Source organism: Schistocerca gregaria, chromosome 4 (assembly GCF_023897955.1).
Source record: "Schistocerca gregaria isolate iqSchGreg1 chromosome 4, iqSchGreg1.2, whole genome shotgun sequence".
In the NCBI taxonomy this organism is placed as follows: domain Eukaryota; kingdom Metazoa; phylum Arthropoda; class Insecta; order Orthoptera; family Acrididae; genus Schistocerca; species Schistocerca gregaria.
This window is the reverse complement of record NC_064923.1, coordinates 419,492,236-419,498,235: the sequence shown is the minus strand read 5'-3', so window position 1 is coordinate 419,498,235 and position 6,000 is coordinate 419,492,236.

Below are 6,000 nucleotides of genomic sequence, written 5' to 3'. Positions count from 1 at the left end.
AAAGAAGTATATAATTTTTTGTTTAATAATGAGGCATATAGCATGTCTATATCAAATTTCAATTTATTTTCATATGACCAGTAATTAAAAAGCGAAGATGTTAATTTATAAAGAAACTATAATTGAATATTTTTGAGTTCAAATTTCCTAAATCAAAAACAGTTTATAACTGTAGAATTAGACTACTTTTAAGCTATGCACTGAGCAACTGATGACTGCATTAATTATTTAGAAATGTTCTGTAAATAACATGCTTGAAAATCATCTAATATTCAGAGATGATTACTTCAAATGTTTTTGAAAATTACATCGAACAGCTTTACAAAATGGATTTTCCTGTAGTGACCTTCAAGACCCTGTAACAATGAAGAAAATCGTAGAAGGTCAGTAAGTAAAATCTATTTCTAATTGGGAAATATTATGACTGTGACCATTTAACATTCGTATGAAGTTTGCTTTCAATGGGCAAGTTCGAAGATTGGGTATAGGAGTACCATATGCTCCAATTCAAAGCAACAGAAATGAAGGGTGAGGACAGATCTACATTTTTGCTTGAATGGCATCAATTGTTAACTGATCATTTGTATCAAATACATCGAGGAGATAAGGTGCCTTGATGTCAACACATAAAATGATATTAATTGTTGAGCTCTAATATTAAAAAATCTTACTAAAGTAAAGGGTAGGGTGCGAAAACAAGAGACAATATATTGCATCTGGAGGTACAAAAAGAATGATATCTACTACTAATAGCTTCCCAGAAGTGTCTCCATCGTCAGTAGAATTTGTTGCCAGCATATGAGACGACTTTTGGTAAGAGGAACGATCAAGAAGAATACATCAGGTACAGCATTGCTGATTTGCAAAAAATAGCTATCCAGCAGTAGTGGAGCAGATTGCATTGTTGCCAGATTTTCTCATCCCCTATGAGGACATGCAATCTTTCCAGATTTCCCCACTGCAAACCCCTCTGACAATGATGTTGTCCTACATATAAACTGGTGGAAACATCAGCACTTGGTGGTAAATTGAAAATAGCCCAAATTGCTCTATTAATGAAGTGTTTGTAAATCAAAAATTATTGGAAAAGTCGAAATAGTTCAACTGACCTAAGTGTAAAATGGCGGAAATAAAAAAAAAATACGTGATAGGTGATTGTCGTACTGGTTAAAAATCCAAGTGGGTCATTTGTTCGAAGTGTAGATTTCAAGAAAAGCACCCAGAGATATGGATCCAGCATGCATAGTTGTCAGATTTCCTCAGTCCTATAATGCCAGAATTCAAAATGGTAAACCTGAGGGATATAAGCCAATGGTGCATGGTTGTCAGATTTCCCTACCTCAGTGAAATCAAATCGAAGATGGTGTTCCAAAATGACAGACATTAGAAACTAGGACAAACTGTATGACAATAGAATCAGAGATAGTGATCCACGATGGTAGCCTAAACATACTGGGACAGCCTCTATAACTTCACAAGGCGAGATGAGAGTGCAAGACAGCGATCTGGACATGTTAAGACTGTCTACATGCTTTACAGATGCCCTAAATCGTACATGGTAGTTCTGGGGATACTAGAACAGCTTGTATAGTTGTCAGATGTCTTATCCTCTAAGTACAGCATCTGATCCTCATTTTAAAATGGCAGGAAATTCAAAATCATTGCTTTTCCAGCTCCTTTGATGTTATAGTTCATTTGTACTAAGTTTAAAATGATACTATCCCAATTGTCCGAAGTTTAAACAATTTCCTCTCCACTTATACCTCTGATGTCACAGTCTGAAGAATTTTACCCTATGTTTAAGGGCACTTATGGTATGCTAAAGCAACTGGCAGTACTGCTCGGCTACGATAGGAACAACTGAGACTTAATTAAACAAACATAACACCTTGGGGTAGCCCAAGGCCACACATTGTGCCTAAGTCAGCTGGCTCACCAGTGTCGCTTCTGCCACAAGAGGATCATGCTCTCAGAGAACTTTTACTGCCTCTGTGGGACTTAACTGCTGAGGTCATCAGTCCCCCAGAACTTAGAACTTTTTAAACCTAACTAACCTTAGAACATCACACACACCCATGCCCGAGGCAGGATTTGAACCTGTGACCGTAGCGGTCGCGCGGCTCCAGACGCCCACGGCAGGATTCGAACCTGCGACCGTAGTGGTCCCGCGGCTCCAGACTGGATCTGTTCTAGGCGCTTCAGTCTGGAGCCGCGCGACCGCTACGGTCACAGGTTCGAATCTTGCCTCGGGCATGGATGTGTGTGATGTCCTTAGGTTAGTTAGGTTTCATTTGTTCTACGTTCTAGGGGACTGATGACCTCAGATGTTAAGTCCCATAGCGCTCAGAGCCATTTGAACCAGCCAAACTGTAGCGCCTAGAACCGCTAGGCCACCCTGGCCGGCTATATATTACATCACTACTGGTCATTCTCTCTCCTACTTCACTCGCAAATGGCGTTATTGGAGAGCGATCGTGACCTTTCGTACATTAAATGTTCTCTCTCAAGTAACTACGTCTATGCTGTGAGAAAAATTTGTGGTGACTTACAGCAGTTATACACTGAGATGACAAAAGTCACAGTAAGTGATATGTACATATACAGATGATGATGGTATTGCATACACAACATATAAAAGGGCAATGTATTGGCAGAACTGTCATGTGTACTTAAGTGATTCATGTCGAAAGGTTTCGACCAGATTATGGCTACACAATGGGAATTAACAGACTTCGAACGCGGGAAGGTAGTTGGAGCTAGACACGTGGGACAGTCCATTTCGGAAGTCGTTATTGGACTCACTATTCCGAGATCCACAGCGTCAACAGTGTTTTGAGAATACCAAATTTCAGGCATTACTTCACACCACGGACAATACGGTGGCCGATGGCCTTCATTTAACGACCGGGAGCAGCAGAGTTTGCGTGGAGTGGTCAGTACTAACATACAAGCAAAACTGTGTGAAAGAACTGGAAAAATCAATCTGGGATATACCATGAATGTATACATGAGGACTGTGTGGCGAAATTTGGCGTTAATGAGCTATGACAGCAGACGACCATAGCGAGTGCCATTGTTAACACCACGACATCGCCTGCAGCACCTCACCTGGGCTCATGATCATATTGTTTGGACCTGAGACGACTGGAAACCCGTCACCTGGTCAGATGAGTCCCGATTTTAGTTAGTATGAGCTGATGGTAATGTTTGAGTGTGGCGCAAACCCCACAACATCATGGACCCAATTTGTCAACAAGGCACTGTGTACGCTGGTGGTGGCTCCATAATGACGTGGGCGACGTTTACATGGAGTGGTCTGGGTCGTTGGGATGTTAGGCTACTTGGAGACCATTTGCAGCCATTCGTGGACGTCTTGTGCCCGAAGAATAATGGAATTTTTGTGTATGACCGTGTGCCATTTCACTGAGCTACAGTTATTCACTATTGCTTTGAAGAACATTCTGGACAAGTTGAGTGAGAGGTCTGACCACCCAGATTGCCCGACATGAATCCCATCGAACCTTTATGGGGCATAATTGAGAGATCATACACAGAATCCTGCAGCGGTTACACTTTCGAAGTTGTAGATGGCTACAGAGGCAATATGTGTCAATGTTTCTTCAGGGGACTTTCAATGACTTGTTGAGTCAATGCCACATTGAATTGCTGCACTACGCAAGGCAGAAGGAGGTCCATCACGATATTAGGAGGTACCCTATGACCTCTGTCACCTTAGCCTAAGTGCGCCTACAGCGCATTAGAGCAGTACTGCTCTGCTGACTTTTATTTTTAAACATGGACCTAAGGACTGCTGGATGGTGTTAAGTTATCACCTCATGAGTGTTGTGTGTTCTGAACTGTCGTCTTTTGTGCATATATTATACTGAACAGGAAAAGTTTTCCTCTGAATATATACTATAAGAAAAAGAACGACGTATCACGAACGAATTATCCAAATAGGACGGAAATCAGTAGATGTGACATACATGTGCAGCCAAACAAATGATTACAATTTCAGAAAAATCTCATGATCCATTCAAGGCAAGGAGCTTGACAAATTCAGCAAGTCAATAACGAATTGTCCATCTCTGTCTCTTATGCAAGCATTTTTTCATCTTGGCATTGAATGATAGAGTTGTTGAATGTCCTCCTGAGGGATACTGTGTCAAATTCAGTCCAATTGATGCATTAGATCATCAAAGTCCCAAGCTGTTTGGAGAGCCCTGCCCATAATGCTCCAAACATTCTCGACAGGGGAGAGATTTGGTGCTCTTTCTCTCTCTCGCTCGCCGTGTTTGGGCGGACATTATCTTGCTGAAATGTTGGCCCAGGATGGCCCGCCATGAAGGGCAACATAATCTGGTGTATAATATCGTCGACATACCGCTGTGCTGTAAGAGAATTGTGCATGACAACCAAAGGATCCTGCTATTAAATGAAATGGCGCATCAGACCATCATTCCTGGGTGATGTGCCATATGGAGGGCGACAGTCAGGTTGGCAAGAACTGACTGTGTGTGTATGGGGGGGGGGGGGGGGAGGAGATTCTTCCTGTGAGTGGGCAGGTTCTTTTAGCATACAAGAAATCTCTGTAATCTGAATTAATAATTCTATCTTTATCTCATCTTTGGCTTTAAATTACTTTTCGATTTTCGTTAATATGTCACTTTAGATTTTGGATGACTGTTCGACTTTTTTCAATAACTCTGTTTTGATCTGCTCCGCCGTTATCAAAACATTTTGAAATGTTAAGACCAAAGATGGCTATTTGCTTGGCATCTCATCTGTCTAGCTAATAAGGTCTTCTTCTCCAGATCGCAATGTGATATCATTTATAGGCTAATTAATGTTGTCCAAAAAGAGCACTATAACTGATATCAATTCTACAAAGGCAAATAGTTCAAAATTAAAGTGCCGCCTGTTCATATGTCACATAAAGGCTCTGGGAATAGTGCAAAAACCATGTCTTGTCGATGTGAAGCTAGCAGCTTTACACACTGAATTCTGCCATTATGCATTAAGTGGCTGAAAAATTAAACAATGACGTTACTGAATTTCCTAGTATGAGATTTCCTGCACAGAAATAAATTACAGTTATGCACTGCCTTGTGTAGGTTTCTAGCTTTTAATAAAAAGGAAAAATCTGATTTTAATTCTGTTTCCAGCAACAGAAACAGTGAAACTTCCTGGCAGATTAAAACTGTGTGCCCGAGCGAGACTCGAACTCGGGACCTATGCCTTTTGCGGGCAAGTGCTCTACCATCTGAGCTACCGAAGCACGACTGACGCCCGGTGCTCACAGCTTTACTTCTGCCAGTACCTCGTCTCCTACCTTCCAAACTTTACAGAAGATCTTCTGCGAACCTTGCACAACTAGCACTCCTGAAAGAAAGGATATTGCGGAGGCATGGCTTAGCCACAGCCTGGGGTATGTTTCCAGAATGAGATTTTCACTCTGCAGCGGAGTGTGCGCTGATATGAATCTTCCCGGCAGATTAAAACTGTGTGCCCGAACGAGACTCGAACTCGGGACCTTTGCCTTTCGTGGGCAAGTGCTCTACCATCTGAGCTACCGAAGCACGACTCACGCCCGGTACTCACAGCTTTACTTCTGCCAGTACCTCGTCTCCTACCTTCCAAACTTTCCAGAAGCTCTTCTGCAAACGTTGCAGAACTAGCACTCCTGAAAAAAAGGATATTGCGGAGACATGGCTGAGTGATCAATCTCAATACAAGCAGTAAGTTGTTTGGCCAATGGTGCGGACCTATTGGCGGACTCATGATTTGTGCTGGACGTCTCCTGAATCCCATCCACTGCAGCCTCTAGCTATGTAGCCGAATCCAACACAGTCTGGAGCTGAGAGCACAGTGTCACCAACTCAGCTGGCATCCACACACAACATTCACAAACCCTATACTAAATAATTCGCCCCTGTTTAAGAACTTTTAAAATGTCACGAAATAGGTTACTTTCTGACACAATTGAAAACGCGGGAAACT